Source organism: Rhinopithecus roxellana, chromosome 6 (genome assembly GCF_007565055.1).
Source record: "Rhinopithecus roxellana isolate Shanxi Qingling chromosome 6, ASM756505v1, whole genome shotgun sequence".
Taxonomy (NCBI): domain Eukaryota; kingdom Metazoa; phylum Chordata; class Mammalia; order Primates; family Cercopithecidae; genus Rhinopithecus; species Rhinopithecus roxellana.
In genome coordinates this window covers 10,490,874-10,515,290 of record NC_044554.1, presented here as the reverse complement: position 1 = coordinate 10,515,290, position 24,417 = coordinate 10,490,874, and the positions used below count along the sequence as shown (strand labels likewise).

Below are 24,417 nucleotides of genomic sequence, written 5' to 3'. Positions count from 1 at the left end.
ATGACTGTTTAGTTATCTGCTTTCCTTTATCATGCAGACTTGGCCCCTCAATGTTATTTAGAGCAAATATCAAATATTTTTATACAAACATATATTCTCTCTGCATTTACAACCTATTTTTTTTGTGGTTTTTTTTTTTTTTTTTTTTTTTTTTCGAGATGGAGTCTTGCTTTGTTGCCCAGGCTGTAGTGCAAGTGCACGATCGCAGCTCACTGCAACCTTCGCTTCCTGGGTTCAGGCGATTCTCCTGCCTCAGCCTCCTGAGTAGCTGGGGCTACAGGTGCCCACCACCACACTCAGTTCATTTTTGTATTCTTTTAGTAGAGATGGGGTTTCACCATGTTGGCCAGGCTGGTCTCAAACTCCTGACCTCAAGTGATCCGCCTGCCTAGGCCTCCCAAAGTGCTGGGATTACAAGCGTGAGCCACCACACCCAGACCCACCTGTCTACCTCTTTACTAATTTTTATTTAGCCTTATTTGCTTAGGTTTCACTTAGTATCTATTTGCTCTTTCAAGAGACTATCTACTTAGATATTTCTGAAAATTTTTTCATGAATTGAACTTTGATACATTACAGGAGCTCACTCATCATATAATCCTTACACAAAGTGAAGAATCCTGTTTGATGTGAACAGTTACCCTATATGGGTTTGATAAGTTCACACTTTTTCTTTTTTCTTTTTTTCTTTCTTTCTTTCTTTTTTTTTTTTTTTTTGAGATAGCTTCTCGCTCGCTCTATTGCCCAGGCCGGTGGCACAATCTTGGCTCCCTGCAACCTCTGCCACCTGGGTTCCAGTGATTCTCCTGCCTCAGCCTCCCGAGTAGCTGGGATTACAGGTGCACACCACCATGCCCGGCTAATTTTTGTTTTTGTATTTTTAGCAGGGAGAGGTTTTACCATGCTGGCCAGGCTAGTCTCAAACTCCTGATCTCATGATCCACCCACCTTGGCCTCCCAAAGTGCTGGGATTACAGGCGTGAGCCATTGTGCCTGGCCAAAGTTCACATTTTCATATGCTAACTTTCTCAAGCTGGGGCCACCTGTACATAAAAGAACAAAACAGCTGGAAAATAGAGTGGACTTGGCTAGGAATTTAAGCTGAAATAATTTTAGCTTTCAATTCTTACTAAATTCTTCTCAATACCTTTCTTTTAAACGTAAATGTTTTATCATATTTCATTTTTGTAAGGTGACTTATGAGTTATTTCTATTTTATGATGTCAAGTTACTTCAATGACCCAAAGTACTACAGTAAAATATCTCTAAAATATTTCGTATTCAGTGATAATATGAAGTGGAGACTATTCTCCATTAGCCAGGCAATAGCCATAAAAACTTTTATTCTTTTCCCTTTCTCTTTCTTTCAAATTTTAAGCTATTACCTTTACAGCATTTTGTTCTTCACTTTCTCTTCACTGAAAATTTCTCTGGCTCCATCTGCCATAGGACACTTCTTGGGGATGTCATAATTCTTCCTATTCATCTGAGCCTCCTCTCCATCTGAATCCTTCACATTCCTTCACCTCCACTCTTCATTCTCAGTTCCAGCAAACAAGTCTGATCATGAACTCACTCCCTCTCTGCTGTTTAATAAACCTCCCCCCACCCCCGCTCATGGTTTTAGGACAGCAATGGACCCTTGACATCTATTTACCTTCCATTATAATTTCACATCACAGTAACCATTACTAGAAACATATACATAACCATGAAGTTTTTAAACCCCAGCACATCTATTAAAATGCAATTTACCTTAAAATTCATGAAACACACAAGGTATATGATTCATGTAAAACACAACATGCCGTGTAAGTTAATATAATCATTCTGAAGTAAATTAGGTGTTGTTTACGTTACAGTATTTATTATGTCTGAATTTCCATGTTACTAACTGTTCAAATATTGCCATGTCAATGTTCTTTCCCTAAAAGTAGAAATACTCATTTGAATGTACTAAATATACATTTACAAAAATGGCTTTTAGCCATCATGCTACTAATATCAGAAGAAAAGACTATGTCGAGTCATTTAAGTAGTCAAAAATGCCAAAGCAAAATTTGGTTAATGTTTCAACTCTGAACTTTTCAGTTTTCAAATACTACAATTTTTCCATTTCCAATTGTAGTTTTACAGAATACCAGGAAGAAATTCAAATTACCCAAAATTGCTTTTTATTTCACTTATTCTAATACATTATAGTACCCTCTACCTCCTAGTAGCTGCTTTTATTATTCTAGTGATGCACATGCTAGAAAACATTTCCTACTGAAATGTTTTGAATCAGATGCTGCCTCACAAAATGAATGGAAAACCATGTGCCATAGGAAAAACTTCAAGAGCAAATATAAGAGTGATGGACTCCCACTGGGAGCAGAAAGCCAAAATCACACTTCATAAATATACTTATCTGGGAAAAAAACACTGGTTACACAATATTTAGGGCAGATGTATCTTGTCACACATCAAAACAATCTGTGGACAACACCAAAACACTGCGATGCAATTTTACAAGGGAAGCTGGTTGGGCATTTCTGTATTTATTCAACTAGATAATAGAGGGGAAAGCTGCAGAACAGTCAGAAGAATATTTGCAATGCAATTAGATGGGACAAGTGCATCTGAGTGAGCGCCAGACACAGGGGCCTCCCTTTAATTCACACAGCCCAATGTCTTAACGCAGCGTACAGCAGCAAACTGCACTTCCTACAGTCTTAAAACTTTTGTCAGTTAACTAGATGTTTACCAAGTGCCTCGCTTGGGCACTCAACATTTCGGGTGTGCCATCCAGCTCTATGTAGGTTGTTCCAACACCATCTGTCACTTAAGCTTCCACAGATTCAAAAATTTCAATTCTAACTAATCTACTCGGCACTCAAACTGAAGCTATAATTCAAATTTCGACATGAAGCTTGAATTCCTTTTCAGTGTTCTTCAACTTTGACCCAGCTCCCCCCTCCCTTCACTGAAAAGGGCCAAGACAACAGCCCAGCAAGTGGGGCAGGCAAAACAGGCCTCCTTTGTTCACTTTTGTCCTTGTAGCTCTCTATTGAGGTTAAGGGACTGAAAAGGCGCACCAGGTTTTGGAAGGCAGCAGCGGACTCACTCGCAAGCCATCCTTCCTCAGAGAACCAAAAAACTCCAGGAGGAAACTCTTTGGACAGGCCATTCTTAACTTGAGGCATAATTAATGGAAGATTAGTACCTACTCTTTCTCTTGAGAGAGAATCTGTCAGTGGTGTTGAATATGTGTCTGTAAATGTTCATCAAAAATGCATGCCATAAATCATGCCATTCAAATGCCAAGGACATCGAAAAGTGGCACAAAATTAGTTTTAAAGTTGAAATTTGGAGAAAAGATCACTACATGCTGAATACTCATACTGAATTTTTTGAATGCTCTCAGCCCACTTGAGAAAGATAAATCAAATTCATTGCATATTACCCGGTGGAAGACCTCCTACAGTTTTCCCTCAGATTGCCCTAGGAATAGATTTTTTTTTTCTGGTTACAGTGGGTTTTGAGCCAACACACTATGCACATAATAAAATTTAAACATATATATATATTCAACATATATATATTCAATGTATATATGTTCAAAATATAGTTTCCAGCCCTTCCTACCATTATTTAATGAGAAGAATTTCAAAAGGATCACTTTTGCCTGACAGTACCTGTCATTTTCATTCTCATGTGAATTAAACAATGTTTTAGTCCAGAGCAATATGGAAGACATTCAGGAAGCACATAATACAAGTAAGACTCGTCATTCCTGTGTTCAAACTGAATATGACATTAGGACAGTATGTGCAGGACAGGACAGGACATCAGTGGTTGTAAATTTGTTCCCTTTACCACTGGCTTTTTTTGTTTGTTTGTTTATCTTCACTAGCTTCTTAGTCACTTCAGGGAAACCCTCCATCAGACTGTTAAAAATTACCTTTTTCTAATTTGAAATTCCAGTCTTGTAGGCCAGTAAAATAGGTCAATTAAGTTGACACCACATCTTTTTTATTAGCTCAGCTAAGCAATTATAATTGGGTGGTGAAGGTTTATGCTGTCATCTTTGAAGATTCAATGGTAGAGAGAAATGCCCAACGTGGAACTATAATTTACAACGCCAGTACATCCCTAAACATTCAGCATAAGAATATTTCTTTCTATTTTCAGATATGGGGCAAATTTGCTCTTGTTCTAGATTAAAATAATAATGCTATTTTTTGGCAGTAAAAAAAAAAAAAAAAAAAGCATATCTGTTTAACTTACCCTCATAGCAAAATCATTTAGCACAAGTGCATTACAGATAAAGGTACTCTAATTCAACATTTTAGAAAAATGACATGAATGGGCCAGGCGCGGTGGCTCAAGCCTGTAATCCCAGCACTTTGGGAGGCCGAGACAGGTGGATCACTAGGTCAGGAGATTGAGACCATCCTGGCTAACACGGTGAAATCCCTTCTCTACTAAAAAAAAAAAAAATACAAAAACTAGCCGGGCGAGGTGGCGGGAGCCCGTAGTCCCAGCTACTGGGGAGGCTGAGGCAGGAGAATGGCATAAACCTGGGAGGCAGAGCTTGCAGTGAGCTGAGATCCGGCCACTGCACTCCAGCCTGGGCGACAGAGCCAGACTCCGTCTCAAAAAAAAAACAAAAAACAAAAAGAAAAATGACATGAATGTATGCCACTAATGGTGGCTTATCCTGGACTTGGACTACAACACATATGCTACACAACATCAATTTCTTGCTCTGCACAAAGTATGTAATCAATTAATACTTTTGAAAACCATACACCTCCATATTAATAAATGTTAATCCAATAAATTAGAAATGCTGTGAATGACCTGTTCAGAATATATAGATATTAATTTACAGCTTTAAAAGGTAACAGTGGCTGGGCGTGGTGGCTCACGCCTGTAATCTCAGCACTTTGGGAGGCCGAGGTGGATGGATCACCTGAGGTCAGGAGTTCAAGACCAGCCTGGCCAACCTGGTGAAGCCCTGTCTCTACTAAAAATACAAAAATTAACTGGGCACAGTGGTGGGCACCTGTAATCTTAGCTAATCAGGAGGCCGAGGCAGGAGAATCACTTGAACCCAGGAGGCAGAGGTTGCAGTGAGCCAAGACTGCACCATTGCACTCTAGTCCAAGTGACAGGGCGAGATTCCATCTTCAAAAAAAAAAAAAAAAAAAAAAGTAACAGTGACTGCACTTCATACCTACTAGGATGGCTATTATCAAGAAAACAGAAAATAACAAGTGTTGGAGAAAATGTGGACAAATTGGAACCCTTGTGCATTGTTGGCAGAAATGTAAAACAGTACAGTTACTACGGAAAAGAGTATGACAATGTCTCAAAAAAAACATAGACCTACCATATGATCTAGCAGTCTCATTTCTGGGTATATACCCCAAAGAATTGAAAGCAGTGACTCAGATATTTGTACATCCATGTTCATAGCAGGATCATTTGCAATTAACCAAAAGGTAAAAGTAACCCACGTATATATGACATATGAATGGATAAACAAAATGTAGCTTATACATACAATGAAATGTTATTCAGCATTACAAAGGAAGGAAATTCCAACACATGGATCAACCTTGAAGGCACTATGGTAAGCAAAATAAACCAGTTACAGAAAGACAAATAAATATTGTCCACTCATACAATATTAGGGTCGTCAAATTCATAGACTGGAAGTAGGATGTTGGTTGCCAGGGGCTGGGGGCTGAGGGGTTATGAACTATTGTTTAATGTGTACAGAGTTACAATTTGGGAAGGCAAAAAATGTTCTGGAGAGGTATAGTGGTGATGGTTGCACACAATGTGAATGTACTTAATGCCACTGAAGTATACACTTGGAAATAGTTTAATGGCATATCCTATGTCATATATATTTTACCACAATAAAAAACTAACTTAGCAAAAATGTATTTTAAATAAACATATTGCATTTGCTGCCCCATTTAAAGGCAATCTGATAATGAAGGATTTACAGTTGCTGAAGCTGAAGGCAGAGCCATTCTCCTATTTCCTTCCTCTTGTAGCTTTCAATTTTAAGAGAAAAAATAAAAATTCATTTTGGTACATCTTCCTATTCTTAGAAACTTCAGTCAAACTCACAGAAGCAGAGAGCTGAATGGTGATTGCTAGGGGGTAGGGGAATTGGGGAGATGTTCTCACCACACATACACAAATTAACTGTGTGAGGTGACAAATGTGTTTATTATTTTGATTGTGGTAATCATTTCACAATGTATACGTATATCAAAATATCATGCTGTACATATTAAATGTATACAACCCTTACCTGTCAATTATGTCTCATTAATGCTGTTGGGTGCGGGGGAAGAAACTTCAGCCTTTGATCCCAATAGAGGCTGTTTTAAACAGAAGGAGCTTTTCATCTGCCCATGCAGTAAAATGTTTAAATAAAATAAGTCACTGGATTTTTGCCCTTAGCATCCAGTTTTCTCCTCTGTCCTCACCTGCCAGAAAGGTTCCTGGAAGGGCTCCTTCAGTCAGGGAAGCATAAAATTTTAAGGGAAAAGAATATCTAAATGTATTTAATACTTTTCAAATCACTTCCTCTTAACCAATCATCTCAACAGTTGAAGACTGACCTAAAGCAGTCTTTTGATTCAAACGCACAAAACTTCCTAGAGAATATGTTAGAAGCTCTACATTCCAGTTAAATTTGCTATGGGTTACTGAGCTTCTCAGATGGTACCAAGCTTCCCTTTGAAAATGAGGATGAGATTCCAATAGTTGCTGATCTATGGTAAGAATATAAGGAAAAAGCCTCAGTGCCTCAGTGGTTACCCTTTGGGGTGAGTAATAACTGGGAGGGGCCACAAGAGGGCTTTCTCATACGTGCATTACCCTGTTTCTTGATCTGAGTGCTTGTTAAGTCAATGTGTTACAGTTTGTGCAAGTTCATCGGCTGTGCATTTGTGATATGTGAAAAAAATCTGTGTGTGGCTAAGTATGTAGCTAGATAAAATTAGAATTAATCTTCCCAAGAACAGATATTCTGTTTGGCTCACCACTGTATCCCCACTGCCTGAAACAGTAAGCCATGCTCTCAGTAAATATTTATTAAGGAATGAAAGGAATGAGTGAATGAATGAATGAAATCTTTTTACCAGAAAAGCTTCCTGTGGAGTTCCATTGAATAACTCCTTTGTACATACACAATATAATATCTGTAGAGTCTATTTATATTCAATCTGTTACCCAGGGAAAATTATACCTGCATGAAAGCATTATTTGAAATGATTCTTGAAATTTTCTACAGTCCAGGTGTATACATTATCAGGACCCCCTCACACTTCTGAAGCACTTACACCTAGCAATTATTGCCATCATTGTTGTATTGGCCTCACAGGAAGTATCATTTCCAACGATGCTTTGCTTTCCATTCACTGTTACTGTAGCGTTAACAAAAATGATGTGGTGTAAGGGCAATGGCCTTCAGTCCAAAGACCTCATCACTACTCTGCATTATAAGGCTGAGCCCTACTGCAGTTGTTTTGAAACTCGAAGGATTAGTTAGATACAATATTGCCTGAGTCCTTTAATAGCTCTAAAATTCCTGGATTATGTAAAATGTTTAGTAACTTTCCTGTAATAAAGTAAAAAGAAGGTTGAAACAAGACTATGAGTCAGTAGGATTATGAACGCAAAATAAATCAATTTTTCCAATTGATCAGTTAATTATAATTCTAAAAGCTATTCCAGAAATAGCTGATTCCACTTTGGTTCAAATTCTCCTTCTCTACCAGTTAATATGGAGCATCTTCATAAATGTCCCCACATGTTTCTATATATTTAGGAAATAGAATGATTTCCTAAGATTGGATACTAGGGTCCTATTCAAACTCAACATCCAATTTGAGGAGTAACTCATTTGCAGTCAAAACCGTGTACATAGGACATTCAGGGCTGGGGACCTTTTCCTTAAAGAAAAAAAAAGTTTTATGAAACTTTATGATGTGTCAGGAACATCTATATAATCACAGAGGTCCTGGTTACTAAGAACAGTTCAGTGACTGCAGTGGGTTGGATTGTGGATTTACAGCCACATACTCAAAGCTAACAGAAAGAAAAGAATATGTAAAGGAGTTATATGGGAATAAAAGGCTATTCCACAATACGATTCTCTGAATTACAATATTGCCTGCTACTGCGAGCTCTGCAGAGCTCAGAATTAAATGGGCTTGTAATGTATCTCCCTGGTTTTGAATACTCAGCGGTTTAGGTTTCCCCTAAATTGATAAGCCTCCAAAAGGCCACATTCTCAGTCTTGGATTGTAAAGCACAAGGACAAAAGCAATCCCACTCCCCTACTTCCTAGCTGTGTGGCCTTGGGAAAGTTACTTGGCTTCTCTAAGCCTTCATTTCCTAATTTTTAAAATGGGGTTGCTGTGATAATTAAATGAGATGATACACGTAACATGTGTATCATCTGGGCAGCGCCCAGCACATCTAAAGCTCTCAAAACCGGTTGGCTATCATTACCATTAAAGCAGAAAGTATCAGTTGCCTAACTCCATTTCAGTACTTCAGCAAGTACTGCCGTTATTACAATATTTTAACAGCAGGGCATGGTTAGCATGATGCAGTTCCATATAGCAGCCCAGCCTGCGAGGTTTGTGTTCAGCGGTTACCGTGTTCCTTTCCAGGACCACCCCAGGGGGAGCTCCTGGTGCAGAACCAATGCCTCCTGCCCCATTACACTTGGCTGCATCTCCTCCTGCAAAAGCCTGGGCGAGGAAGGGCCCGGTCTCTTAGACCTGCACTTCTTTTTTTTTTTTTTTTTTTTTTTTTTAAGACGGAGTCTGGCTCTGTCGCCCAGGCTGGAGTGCAGTGGCCAGATCTCAGCTCACTGCAAGCTCCGCCTCCCGGGTTTACGCCATTCTCCTGGCTCAGCCTCCCGAGTAGCTGGGACTACAGGCACCCGCCACCTCGCCCGGCTAGTTTTTTGTATTTTTAGTAGAGACGGGGTTTCACCGTGTTACCCAGGATGGTCTCGATCTCCTGACCTCGTGATCCACCCGTCTCGGCCTCCCAAAGTGCTGGGATTATTACAGGCTTGAGCCACCGCGCCCGGCTAGACCTGCACTTCTGAGCGTTAACCTTCTGGGACTCGGAAAGCAAAAGAAAGCTTCCTTCTCAGGACAGTTCTGCGCTGGTGGTAGCCAAGGGCTGGAGCCCCTGGTGCGAAGACAAGGGCAGGAGAGAGGCGGGGTGCGAAAGAAACGCCACCGCTCGGCGCCCTCCCTCGGTGCCCTCGGCGCAGGGGCCACCCGCTAGCGTACAGGGGACGAAGATGTGGCCGCGGGCGCGGGCGGGAGGGGAGGCGATCCGGGGAAGGAAGCGGCCTGTTCGCCAGCCCCGGGGCTTGGGGAGCCCTCTGGCAGCGCTTGCTGCCCTGAGGACACCGCTTTGGGAGAAATGATGACTCCCAGGCTCACCGTACCGCGACACCCCGTCCCCCTCCGCACTCTAGCAGATGCGGGCCGGGAGTGGCTGAGGTGGCCAACCGCCGGGGACCAGGATGCGGCGGCGCCCACCCGCGCGGCGTGGAGGGGGCCGGGGGCCGGGGGCGGCGCTCGGCGCAGATGGCGCTCGCTGCGAGATGGATGCTCCAGGGCGGGTAATCACTCCTGGCTCAACACAGCATCCCGGGCGGAGCGGATGCCAGACCCCACCGCTAAGAGCCTGGGCTGGGAAGGCAATCTTCCCAGGCAGCCCCCAGCCCGGCGCGCCAAACCCGACAAGTCCCAGCCCTCGGAGGTAGGGCGGGGCGCGGGGACGCCTGGGACCCGCACCTGTAAGACCGACAAAGCCCCCGCAAGCGCCCCACCCCTCTGTCCTCCGTGTCTCTCCCGTTCTGCTTCGATTCCCCGAGCCCTTTCCAGGCAGCGAGAGTGGAGAAGCGAAGTCGGCCTCGCCCCCTGAACTCGGCGGTCGGCACAGGTGTAGGCACTTCCGAACAAAGCCCACGCCCAGATGTGTCCGCAGGGGCCGGAACAGGCACACGCCCGTGCGCTCCTAGCCCGGCGCCCGCGCTCCTCGCCCCGCCGGCACTGTGGCGTGACGCCCCGCTCCTCAGTGCCCAAGCCCGGGAAGCCGCCGTGCCGGGCCCGCAGGCTCTCCATGCCCAATTGCCCACGAGCAAGAGCTCTGGGCAGGGCTTCCCGGAAAGCGTGGGGTGCGGGCGCGGAGCAGAAGTTGGCCACAGACCGGAGGGGGTGGTGGGTGCCGGCGCTGCTGGATTTCAGCTGTGCCCTCACCCGAGCGCAGGTCCCTCTGCTCCCTCTTGGCGCCCGCAGCAGTGTCGGGGGCCTGCATGGGAGAAAGGAGTTGGAGATCTGCTTCGCCCCTCCTGCAGCGCTGCCAGCCGGGTGAGCGCTCGGCTGAACCCCGCGCCAGTGTCCCAGTGACAACGCAGCAGCCTCGCGCGTCCTCCTCCGCTCCGGCCGTCACCCCCGAGCAGGACCCAGTGTCACTGCCAGACACGCAGGGAGCTACTTACGTTCTCGCGCCGCGCCCACCGCTCAGCTCTGGCGTGACTGCCCAGGACCCTGGACCGTCGGTGTCCTCCGTTCTCGAAGAAACTGTCCCCTCTGGCTGCTCCAGCCAGGCGGCCCCTGCGCCGTCCCTCGCGCCCGCGCGTCTGAGGCTCGGACTGCGGCGCGCGTCAGCCAGCGACCCCGGCGAAGCGAGGCTGGCCCCGCGCCGGCGCGCGCCCCCGCCGCTCCCGCCCTCTCCGCTCCCCCTCCCGGCGCCGTACTCTTGCCACTCCCGGCTCTCCTTTGCGTCCTCCCGTCCCCCTCCCCCGCACTCCTCCCGGGCGTCCCCCGCCTCTTCCACTCCCGGCCAACCCCCTTTCGCCCTGCTGCTGCGACTGCAGCAAATAGGCTCCAGCCGCCGGCGCCTCGAGGGACTGGGTGGCCCCTCACCTGAGCGGCCGCGCCACCGCCAACCTCCGTCAGCCTGCGAGCGCGGGTGGGGGTGCTGGGACGGAGGGCTGGAGTGTTCCGGGGCCAGGGTGACTGGGATTTAGCTACAAAAGATGTTCCAGAAAATGGGTAGTTTTTGAATGCCACTCTCATGGGTTTAGCTTTCTGTGGGAGGTCTGTGGTCATCTAGTTTTTTCTTTTTTAAAAAGCACTTTCTTCGAAATTCATCGGTTGGGGTGGTTGAGATTGGGTGAGTGGTTTTTTGGGATTTTGTTTTGTTTTGTTTTTGCAACCGTTCTTTCCAAACACCCCCCTCCCCCAGAAAAAAAGCCTTTAGCATAAGGCGGTTGCTGTCTATCCGCGGTAGAAATTGGGTCTTCTGGTCCCAGGGAATAGGGTTAGTTCGGATTAGCGTCTTTCCAGATGTGAGAGTATTATGGACTTTTTTTTTTTTTTTTTTTTTGGCAATGTAAATCGAGAATTAAGATTTTTCCAGCTGTGTAGTATTTGAGTAAACACACTGCTTGCTGCATAGTTCAGGCGCCGGAGCCCACTCTTCACGCTATCCTGGATGGTGTTCAGGATCCTTAGCCTGACCCTTGGGTCCTCTGTAACCTACTCCGGTCTGCACACCAAATTACTTGTCTGCTGGGTATCACCCGACTTGACCACTTACAGCAGGCTCCAGCTCTTAGTGGGCTCAGCAGAGCCTTGATTCCTTCAGTTCTCTATTTCAGGAAAACATTTTCTGAGCTCCTCACCACCCCACCCCACCTCTCCATCTCCTCCACCCCCAGCCTCCAGGGTGCTAGGGCAAGATTCAGGAATGAAAAAGGTCTTGACAACCCCAGTGCTCTGTTCTAACCTCAACTGGAACTTGCACCCTCAGCTCACAGCAGCTGCATGCAAGTGAACAGCCTTCTTTCCTTCTCCTTCTACTGCCATCCTCTCCTCCTCCTCCAGCCAGATGTGCTCTGGCCTCACAGAGCTTCCCTCAGTTCCTGAACCAGCATGGTCTCTGGCTGCTGGGTCATTGCACAAGTTGTTTACTCAGTCCCATCAGTGGTTCTTCTCACTCTGGTCCTTACCCAACTGCCATTCAGGTGGGTACCTTGCCCCTCTCAACGAATTGTCCAAATTTTCCTCTAAAATACCTTAAAAAAAAAAAAAAAAAAAAAAGATTCCACGAACCCCCTACTTGAAAGTCTGGGCTGGTGGGCTGGTTCACTATTGCCTACAAAGTAAATTCCACATCTCCTGGTGTGCCTCTTTACAATCTACTCCTAACTTATCTCTCCATTTTCCATAACCCTAAGCCTCTGCATGTGAGATTCCGCCTATGCAGGAGGAAGGAGAATGTTCGTTCATTTCCTTTTCATTTGGCAAACTCTTGTTCATCCTTCGGAGCCTTACCTGGTTGTTACCTCCTCTGTAAGGACTATTATAATAGTGCTGGTCACCTTTTAATGATCTGTTTGCATGTCTGACTCCACAAAATTTCACTTCTTTGACAATTTGTCTTATTTATTTTTGTGTAACCACATTTCTGGTTAATACAAATGAAGCCACAGATAACCATAATCAGTTCTCACTGCCCCATCATTTTCCCCTGTGCAAAGGACTTGGGGCCCCTCTGTTCCTTCCCCACTGCAGTAATTGCAGAGGTTGTCCTGCCTGTTCTTCTCATGTCCTTCTACCTCGTACTCTGGTTTTCCAAGATTGCCCCTCACCCCGGCCACTGTGAAATATTGATTTCTGGTCCACATTATTTTCCAGTGAATCCCATAGGGGAAACCTGTGAAGTGGGAAAATGACACCCTACTCTCTTCAGTTCTTGCCCTGGTTCTGTGTAATAATTTATCCCCTGGGTGCTGAAGTAACATTGCTTGTGTCTTCCTGTGTTACAATCTCATAAAGACCCTCCTTAAACAGCTCCTTGAACTTCTGCTTAGAATTGTTCTTTCTCTTCAGGCTCCAGTCCTGGCCCATGAAGCCAGGATGAGGCAGACAGTGTTTGGTCCTGGTGAAGTCCGGGTTAGTCCTGATGCCTGGGAGACTACTTAGGCTATTGGGGGTTGCTGAAAGAATAAGGACATAAATGGAATCTCTTTCTCTCTTTTTTTTTTTTTTTATGCAAGTGATGATTTCTCTAGTTATAGTTTCACTTATCTTTATAGGTGGAATAACAATACTTAATACATAAGGTTATTGTAAGAAAGCACTGGACAGTAGGACATAATAGGTGCTCAGCAAATTCTAGTTTAAACTATTTGATAAGATGTCTGTAATATAAATATATGCTTGAATAAAAAGTACAAAGCCAGAAGAGAGAAAGCTCTGGAGAAGATAGGAACCACAGTGATAGTATAAAACAAAAATTAAAATTAAGTAATTTGAGGCCTGGTGCGGTGGCTCATGCTTGTTATGTCAGCACTTTGGGAGGCTGAGGCGGGCAGATCACCTGAGGTCAGAGTTCGAAACCAGCCTGGCCAACATGGTGAAACCCGGTCTCTACTAAAAATATAAAAATTAGCCACGTGTGATGGTGCATGCCTATAATCCCAGCCACTGGGAAGGCTGAGGCAGGAGAATCACTTGAACCCGGGAGGCAGAGGTTGCAGTGAACAGAGATCACGCCACTGCACTTCACCCTGGGAGACAGAGTGAGACTCCATCTCAAAAAACAAACAAAAAAAAAATTAAGTAATTTTGATACTACATAATAATTGTAATAATATAAAATTATTATATAGTTCTGATTTCCAGCTTATTACTTCAGCTGCACTGCAGCTCTACATTGCTGGTGATTCGTCTCCTGAGGGAATGAGCAACAGGAAGAACAAACTGAGGCTTCAAGAGGAGCTGAAATGAAGGGAGCGTGGGAGGTGGGGATAGAAAAATGATCCACAATTACAAGGATGGCGGTATGGGCAAATAGACTTTCTAATGCAGTCTGTTTGATCTGCTTGGTGATGCATGAGGCTGTCTGATTTGGCTGCACTTTCCTGGTGATATCCACAACTCACCTCCTTACCCTAACTACTTGCTGCTGTCCCTTGCCCATCCCTAAGCCTTATCCTCCCCCTATTACCATGCCTCACTCCAACCTCAAACCCAGCTGAGGACTGGGAATAAGGTGTGTGTCCTCATCATATAATAATAGAATTTTCCATATGCCTAGTACTGTCGTAAGCAATTTGCACTTATTAACTCATTTATTCTGACAAAAATCCCATTCAGTAGGCACTATTATCATCCCCCTTTTAGAAAATAAGGCAAAAAAAAAAAAAAAAAAAAAAAAAAAGTTAAGTAACTTGCAGAGGTCACACAGCTATCTGCAGAGATGGGATTCAAGTCCCGCATTATGATTCCAAAGTTAAGTCTTAACCAATCACTGTGCCATGCTGCCTATCAATGACAACACACCAGAAGTTTCATTGTTTTGACAGACACATCAGAATGTCACTGTGTTAAAACAGCTACATCAGAAAGTCATGGAGCCCCCCAGTGGTGCCTGCAGTGAATATGTTTTAGCCTTTCTCTTTTCCTCTTCTTCTGCAATCCTGTCTCTTTTTCTCAGAGTTCTCCCTCCCCTCTTTTCATCTTCCACCTTTTTTTTTTTAACGCCTTGCCTTATTTTCCATCTCAATTTTCGTAATCCACATCCATGCTGCAGGCCTCTCAGGGGAGGTAGTACCATTGGTCCTGTCCTAAAACCTAATGTTAAAAACCTAATGTTAAATTCAGCAAAACCTAACATGGACCCAGCAATGCTAGTAATGAGTGTGTTGCCTTGCTGTAAAATGAAAGAATTGTGCTAAGTGAGCACAAAAATTCTTTTTCAGCTGTGTCATTTTTTGATTTTGGTGATAACCAAGAGCATTTTTTTTTTTTTTGTTCCTCTAGTAAAACTCAGGTAAAAACTGGCTGAATTCTAGTAAGAATGACTGAAGCATTAAAAAAAAAAAAAAAAAAAAAAAAATCCTATCATAGTATAACAGGTTGTTTGCTAGAAGAGTGGCTTATACCAGTATCATCATTATCTTAATATAATAGGTTATGGATGGGCAACATGCATTAGATTTCTGACAGGCATGTGGGAAATGTAGGTATTTTTGTTTGTTTGTTTGTTTTGTTTTTTGAGATAGCATCCCACTCTGTCCCCCAGGCTGAAGTGCAGTGGTGTGATCTTGGCTCACTGCAACCTCCGCCTTCTGGGTTTAAGTGATCCTCCTGTCTCAGCCTCCCGAGTAGCTGCAAATGTAGTAATTTTTAAAGCCCTTCTATTTGAAAGGGTATTATAACCCAATATTGTCCAAAAGCAGAGTTGTTATAATGGGAGGCTTTCTAAACTGGTTCCCAGTGACATTCTCCTCCTGGTATTCTTCCTTATGTGTAATCTCTACCCCTTGAGACTAGACCTAGTGACTCCATTCTAACTATCAGAATATGGCAAATGTAGTGCGATGTCACTTCTTATATTGGGTTACAAATCACTCTGGTTTCTATCTTGCTGTCTTGCTCTTTTGCTTGCTTGCTTGCTTGGAGGGAAGCCCGCTACCATGTTGTAAGCTGCCATATGGAGAGGAGAGGCTCTCATGGCAAGGAACTGAGGAGATCCTGTGGTCAACAGCCTGTGAGGAACTGAGGCTCTCAGTCCATCAGCCGAAAAGCATCTGAATCTTGCCACAGCTTTATGAATGAACTCGAAAGCAGATATGGTGCTGGATAAAGAAGCAATTGTCAGAGAGATGAGACATCTGTATGACTTGACCAAAGTTAACCTCAGCAGCTCTTAGCGCCATACCCCAGGTCACACTGAGCTCCTAGAGCCAGGCCTGGGTTGACCGTTCACTGTACTCTACCCAGAGCTGGTCCTTTTTCTTCTTGGATGCCAGTGACAGTCTCAGCTGGCCCATACCTCTTGCAGCCTCACAGTGGGTGATTATTACTCACTATGGATTAGGATATGTGCCTATGTATTTGTAAAATATAAATAATAGGATATGCAGTTTCATACATCACCTGACCAGTAAGCAATGGACAGTTTCCACAGATGCAAAACACCAATTGCTCTCCCATGCTTCTCCTCACCATCTGCCACACCGCCGCAGAATTCTCTTTGCCACTCTGGTGCCATTTGGGCACGTGTCAAACAGAAACCAGAAATTTGAAACCCAATCATTGCCTGATGCTTAGCAACACAGCATCCCTACACCTATTGAAAAGATGTAATGCTCAAGCAATTGGAGGAAAATGTGACCTTAGTGGCGGCTATATGTGGATTTCTTCTCTGGGAGCTTATGAGTCACTAAGATCTTCTGCTTGGCTCAACCCACGTTGAGCCATGCTTGGGGAACCAAGTTGGAAAGAGGAGGAACATTTTCAGCGATAATAACTATGTTCCTGTAGCCAACTTCTCCATCTGTTCTTACAGTTTCTGTCTACAAGAATGTACAAAGGTTCTGCTGCATAGATTTAAGACTAGCCAAGGTCAGTGTGCAATCAGCCATTGCAGATGAGGTCATCAAGGACAGGGAATTGCAGCTCTGGAAAACAGAGATGCTGAGAAACACTCTGATATGTGCCCTTCATTTCTGGCTTAAGGGGGAACAGACAACAGGTACAATGAAGAGGAATTCACTGTGGAGGGAAGAAAGGAAGCGGCTTTAGAAATAATACTCTTGAGTATAAATGAATGGTCTACTCAGAAGCTTTCTTATTTGGCTGTTTTGTTGCATTTTAAAACAGAAAAGCGATCTTAGATTAATGCACACTGACATTGTACTTCTGTTTATGTTTTATTTTAAGCATCAATTTAAATTTTAAGTTTTTCAATATATTTTTGAAATTGTGGTAAAATACACATAACAAAAAATCTTCCATCTTGGCTCATGCCTGTAATACCAGCACTTTGGGAGGCTGAGGTGGGTGGATCACAAAGTCAAGTGTTTGAGACCAGCCTGACCAACATGGTGAAACCCCGTCTCTACTAAAAATACAAAAATTAGCTAGGCGTGGTGGCACATGCCTGTAATCCCAGCTACTCCAGAGGCTGAGACAGGAGAATCGCTTGAACCCGGGAGGCGGAGGTTGCAGTGAGCCGAGATTGCGCCACTGCACTCCAGCCTGGGCGACAGAACAAGACTGTCTCCAAAAAAAAAAACAAAAAAACAAAAAACAAAAAAAACTTCCATCTTAACCATTTGTAAGTGTACAGTTTAGTTGTGTTGAGTATATTCACATTGTTATGCAATCATCACTACGTTTTATCTCCAGGATTCTTTTTATCTTGTGAAATTGAAACTCTATACCCACTAAACAACAAACTCCACATTCCCCTTTTCCTTTAGGCTCTAGTAACTACCAATCTACTTTCTCTATGGATTTGACTACTCTAAGTACCTCATATAAGTGGAATAATACTGTATTTGTCTTTTTGTGACAAGTTTATTTCACTTAGCATGATGTCCTCAAGGTTCATCCATGTTGTAGCATGTGTCAGAATTTCCTTTCTATTTAATAATACTCTATCATACACATATATCACACTTTGTTTATCCATTCTTCTGTTGATGGACACTTAATTGCTTTCACCTTTTGGCTCTCATGAATAATGCTGTTATGAACATGGGGTTATGAATATATTTCTGAGATCTTGCTTTCAATTTTTGGGAATATATATTCGAGGTAAGACTGCTAGATCATATGGTTACTCTAATTTTTTTTAGGAACCACCATATTGTTTTTCATAGTGGCTGCACCATTTTACATTGCACACCAACTGTGCACAAGGGTTCCAAATTCTCCACATCCTCGCCAACACTTAATATTTTGTTTTGTTTTTGGAGAGTAGCCATCCTAATAGATGCAAGCTATTGAAATATTTTTAAATGTCAAAAATTCACAAAATACAAGCAAATTCAGTATTTTAGAAAGCCCTGTTCTACCCTGGACCCTGTGCTTTACGAAAGCCCTGTTCTGACCCTCCTAGAGGTAATGCTACCATCTCCTCCTTCTAGAACATATCTGGGTACCTAGGATCCAAGAATTCTGTAGGGACTTGGAAAAGCCCCTTCCCCACATAACAGACAGTGGGCTGCTCTGCTGGTATACACAACAGGAAGTCTCATAGACAGCTGATGCAAGGGTGTAGGGATGGTTTGCAGGATATTGATATATAACTTGCTTGTGGGTTGGAAAGTTCACCCAAGTTTGCTTGAAGCTTTTGAAAGTTCAGGACTAAGTCGGGTGGGCCATGGACTGGCTGTTTCCATGTCACCATATTCCAACACAGAATTCTGAAGAGTCTAAGAATTCTAAATTCAAACCTGGACTTCCAGGTCTTTATGATTATATATTTGTCAAGATAAGACAAAAAATATACTTTTAAATATTTAACACAAAACTTGTTACCTCCCATGGGCTCTGTTGAGGGACTTTAGAGAAACTAGATACAAAACTGGACAACAATGAAACCCATTGAGTTCCATTTGTGTCATGGTTTGAATGGTCCCCCAAACTTCATGTCTTGGAAATAATTCCCAATGCAATGGGAGAGGGGTGCAAATGAGGGGTATCTAGGTCATGAGGGCTCTGCCCTCATAAGGGAATGTAGTTATTGTGAGAGTAAGTTTGTTATAGCCCCATAAAAAGATTCAATCTGACAAAATGAAGATTCCAAATTAGAAGGAATCCTATGCAGCCATAAAAAGAAAAAAAAGATCATGTCTTTTGCGGGAACATGGATGGAGCTGGAGGCTATTATCCTTAGCAAACTAATGCAGGAACAGAAAACGAAATACCACGTTATCACTTTATATAAGTGGGAGCCGAATGATGAGAACTTACGAACACAAACACAGAAACAACAGACACTGGGGTCTACTTGATGGGGGAGGGTGGGAGGAGGGAGAGGAGCAGAAAAGATAGTTATTGGGTACTGGGCTTAATACCTCGGTGATGAAATAATCTGTACGACAAACCCATCTGCTATAGAATTAGCAGATGTTGGTCAAAAAGATTATTCAAAGCTCATTCTCAGGCAAAAGAAACCTTTTATTCTGTGCCCAGAAGGCCCATACTGAGTCTGTGTATGACACCAAACAGTATGAATGAAATTTACCTTACGCATTAGGTGAAAGGAAATGTGCGATTTCTATTGTTTAGAAGGTCTCCCAGCTCACACTCAGGAAGAAGGTCCCAGTTGTGATTCTACTTACCAGCACAAGGGAGAAGCCCCATTTTGTATCTTAAAAATAAATTCTTTCAAAAAGTACATTTTAAAGCATTTTCATTTCTCCCATTTCTCTATAATTGGGTAAGGCAGATGATTCAGTTAAGCCCAACTTAAGAAAAATATTAAGGACTTATAATGTATCTATAATAGCAGCATGCTACAAGCTGTGAGGTATTTCTAAGCAGCATATGGCAAGTTGAGTTGGGAATGCATAATATAGTTAGATAAAACAAAGAAAACTATGCAATTTCAATTATTTACTGCCCAATGAGGACTTTCCCTCCTTCTGCTCTCAAACTTCAGAAAAAAGCAAATACAGTAGTTTCAGGTGTATGTTTTAATATTGAAATTGTGACTTTTGCAGGTGTTTTCAAATGATTGCAAGGCTTAACATTCTGGTGCATACAAGATACTTTTTTTTTTTTTTAAGTAACTTTTTGGTTGTGAAAATTACTCAAAAGAGGGTTGGAGTTGAGCTCTTATTCTCACTTGAGCTTGATTACGCTTGTGATGAACCAGATGTTGCAGTTCTTTCCTGGGTGCTATTGCAGACAGATACCAGATTAGGACATAGCTACTTTCCCATGCTCAAAAAAACAGAATGGTTAAAAAACTATATTACATAATTCTATACTATCTAAACTTCATCAAGACCTTTGAAGTATGTATATTCTTGTTACACTCTATATGCATATAAAAACCAGATATTTCCATTATATACTAACATCGTCTAAAGTTCTACCACTTCTACAGTTTTTGGGTGTCAGCTTTGGGCATTTTTTTTCACATAATTCAACATAGGAAATGGAAGCATAAGGGCATGTTTAGATGTGTGTGGATTAACTGCATCCTGATACCAAACGTGTTCATTCAAAACTAGCAAAATAACAGCACCTGCGATTTACAAGACTGGGGTTTCAATGATTAAAAAATAGAAAAAAAAATTGTAGTTGTAAATAACTCCTAATTCTACTGGCATTATTTTCAAAAACTTGTGTTCTCAAGACCAATCTGAAAGGCAGAGTGTGGTATAAACTACACTGACTTTACCTTTTTCAATTTGAAAAACTTTTGATTAAGAATTCCCTAGGGTGTTCATAATTACCATAAATCCAAAAGCACAATGACTGTTCTCCTACAACATTTTCAAAAATGTGATCCAAATGTACAAAACAGAATGAAAGACACTTGCTTTTTCAAGATTCCTACAGGTGAATGTGTATTCATATAGATGACACAGAACTTGCCACAAGACGTTTGGTGGCTTCTTTTTTTCCTTTTTAGTATTATGTTGCTTGGTTAAGGTATGGACTATTTTTAATTGCATTCATGTTCTTTTAAAATTACTTTGATAGCCAATTTAATTAACATACTACTTTTAATACTTTTCTAGACCAAGAGATGTTGGGCATACTGTGCAATATAAGATGATATAACTTTCTTTTCTTCTCAGATAATTGGACAGAATTTTGGATTGTTGTTAATCACTTTATCTTTTACAAACATAGTCAGTAGTAGTGTCTGCTATAAGAAAGAGTGCCACCCTACTCACAGGAGCAAAGACATGGAATCAACCTAAATGCCCACCAATGACAGACTGGATAAATAAAAATGTGGTACATACACACCATGGAATACTAGGCAGCCTAAAAGAGAACGGGATCATGTCTTTTGTGGGAACATGGACGGAGCTGGAGGCTATTATCCTTAGCAAACTAATGCAGGAACAGAAAACCACATTATCACTTCTAAGTGGGAGCTAAATGATGAGAACTTATGAACACAAAGAAGGAAACAACAGACACTTAGAGTCTACTTGATGGGGAAGGGTGGGAGGAGGGAGAGGAAGAGAAAAGATAAATTATTGGGTACTGGCCTTAATACCAGGGTGATGAAATAATCTGTACAAGAAACCCACGTGACATGCGTTTAGCTATGTAACAAAGCCTTCAAATGTACCCCCACACCTAAAAGTTAAAAAAAAAAGAGCACTACCAAGTAGCACTTGTTAACTATTTTATATTCTATTAGATGGGTACATTATCTTGGTTTGATCTTTGAAAATTGCCTAAGTAGTACACATCAATTATTTAAATGTGATGTAGATTACATTACAATATCTGAAAGGATATTAAAGTATTTGTAAGTCTAGAAAATTTTTGAAAGATTGCTATATAGACATGTCAATGATATGGTTTATGATTTCCCATTGATATTGAGGAAGCAGTCAAGAAATATGATTTTTCTCACTATCATCTCAGTGCTACTATATAAAATAGGAATAATGATGATACCTGCCTCTTAAGGTTGTTGTGAAGATAAATGGCAATAAATGTTAGCTACAACTATTACTGGAACATTCAACCATTTTGGACCATATAACCTGTTGCTATTCAATCAGACTGAAGTCCTTAAAATACCATCTCAAAATTTATATTGTTCAGAGGCAAGGAATGAATCTATATTAAGAATGTTAAAGATTTTTATCATGAAGATACGTTAACATTACAGTCAATACTTTATTTTTATCAAAATAATTATCCAAGCTAATAATGCATATCTGTGAAGTGTAATGAATTTCAATCCACTCGCATCAAGCTGAATAAAGGTTATAATAAACAAAGCAATCAGTGTGACTTCTGAGAGAGACATTTATCAAAGCCTTGGACCAACACAGCCAACAGTTTAGCCCAGGGACATCTGTACTCTATGAATCTTTTTTGGATGGTAGATAGCTCCTGCCAGGAACAGAACAAACTGTTTTTTAAATGTGATCCCCTCCTTCCTATTTCCTAGTCAGGGAAGAGTAATTGCCACAGATTTGTTCCAAAAAAGTGAGATTATGTGAACAGTTTGATTGTATTTAAACTTGGCAAAAAAAAAAAAAAAAAAAAAAAAGGAAAAGGAGGAGCAATGAATGCAAAAATAATTCAGTTGGGATTGATCTGGAATGGAATTTTACAAATAGTTTATGCACTGTAACTGGGCAAAGTATACCTTCAATTTCTCATGGAAGAAATTCATTACTTGCATTTTATGGATGAGTAGCTCAGAGTTTCTAAAAGGGAGAAATGTTGGTATTTTGGGTGGAAGAATTATTCATTATGAGGGGCTGTCCAATGCCCACTGCATCCCATTTATTTATTATCTGTCTCCTGGAGTACTAAATGCTGGTGATTCCCCCAGACAATCTCCCTTCTCCCCACTCCCAGATTTGCAAACTTCCCAGGAGATGGGTAAGACCACTGTGTTATTAAATGAAGAGATAAAGAGGAGTATTCACATAATTTGATGTTGTAATAATTTTTTTCCAAAAAAAACCCTCTGAAGTTATGAAGACTGAGAGGACATTTACTGAGAAAAGTACATTTCTTCACTGATTAAACCCCAAATTTCACAGATTCAGTTTAGTAAACTGGATTTGAAGTCACTTCACAACATTCCAGGAAAGGACATTCCAGGAAAGAGAGATAGGAAGAATTCTGGCTAAGACAATGGACTGGTCCTAGCTCTATCGCTCTCTAGATGTAATTATCTTGGGCAACTTTTTCTAACAAAGGGATAATACTGCTATTCACCTTGTAGGCTTATTGTGACAATTTAATGTAACCTGCTGAGCTCAGTTCCTGGTACTCAGCAAGCACTCAAATGTTATCTATGTTCTAGTCACATTATTGGCACAGACGCTTGTGAAATATTCAAAAGTGTGACTAGGACCATTTCTAGGGCATAGCGGGTTATGTACAATTCTGAACTTCAAACTTCAGAGGTCCTAGCTACCCCGGTAATCAGCAGCTCAGCTGTTACTAGTTGCTGGGGGAAAAAAGCTCAAAGGGAGCCCCTCCCTTCTACCACCAAAAAAAAGTTGTGAGATTCCCCTTTATGTCCTCAGACTGCATACTTTTGTGACTCCTTTTCCCCTCAAAAGATTCCTTTCAGGCCGGGCTCAGTGGCTCACGACTGTAATCACAGCACTTTGGGAGGGTGAGGCAGGCAGATCACCTGAGATCGGGAGTTCAAGACCAGCCTCACCAACATGGAGAAACCCCGTTTCTATTAAAAATACAAAAAAATTAGCCAGGCGTGGTGGCCCTAGGTACTCGGAATCCCAGCTACTCGGAAGGCTGAGGCAGGAGTATCGCTTGAACCCGGGAGGCGGAAGTTTCACTTAGCCGAGATCATGCCATTGCACTCCAGCCTGGGCAAGAAGAGCAAAACTCCATCTCAAAAAAAAAAAAAATGTGGCTTAGGAGGAAGTAGTGCATAGTGTAATTATAACCCAGGCCCGGCTCTCTCCACCCTCTAGGGGAAATCCCATCTAGCCCAAATGCCTCTAGGGACAACTCTATCTGAAGTACTTTTTTTTTTGTGTGTGTGTGTGTGTGTGTGTGTGAGACTGTGTCCCACTCTGTCGCCCAGGCTGGAGTGCAGTGGTGCGCGGTGCGATCTCGGACCACTGCAACCTCCGCCTCCCAGGTTCAAGCAATTATCCTGCATCAGCCTCCCGAGTAGCTGGGATTACAGAAGCATGCCCAACTAATTTTTTTTTTTCTTTTTTTGAGATAGTTTCGCTTTTTTTGCCCAGGCTGCAGTGCAATAGCGTGATCTCGGCTCACTGCAATCTCTGCCTCCTGGGTTCCAGCGATTCTCCTGCCTTAGCTTCCTGAGTAGTTGGGATTATAGGCACCCGCCAGCACACCCAGCTGATTTTTTTTGTATTTTTAGTAGAGACAGAGTTTCACCATGTTGGTCAGGCTGGTCTCAAACTCCTTACCTCAGGTGATCCACCCACCTCAGCCTCCCAAAGTGCTGGGATTACAGGCGTGAGCCACCGTGCCCGGCCTAATTTTTGTATTTTTAGTAGAGATGAGGTTTCACCATGTTGGTCAGGCTGGTCTCCAACTCCTGACCTCAAGTGATCTGCCTGCCTGTGCCTCCAAAAGTGCTGGGATTACAGGTGTGAGCCACTGTCCCTGGCCGTGAAGTACTATTTTTAATAAAGAATAGTATCTGCAACAAGAATGGAACTATTACCAGTACACCATTTACTATAGAAATAGACTTCTGAGACACTCAGGAAAACCTGAGCATTAAAACAATTTTTATTCTATATTTTGAAGATATGAGTTGAGGAATTTTTTATATTTATAAAATAGACCATTCTTCCTCTTTGCCTTTTTGAAAAGGGCAAATATTTTACCTGTA

The 24,417-nt window shown here is 42.3% G+C and overlaps 1 protein-coding gene across 4 annotated transcripts in view; it reads right to left on the bottom strand.

The window, feature by feature from the left end:
• The window catches only part of NRCAM (neuronal cell adhesion molecule), a 323,278-nt gene extending 312,527 nt beyond the window's left edge, over positions 1-10,751 (bottom strand). For all 4 annotated transcript variants that reach the window (XM_030932837.1, XM_030932833.1, XM_030932835.1 and 1 more), the window contains exon 1: positions 10,547-10,751. The gene's annotated coding sequence lies outside the window, so the exon portion shown is untranslated. The remainder of the gene's footprint in view (positions 1-10,546) is intronic.
• Between the last annotated feature and the right edge of the window lie 13,666 nt (positions 10,752-24,417).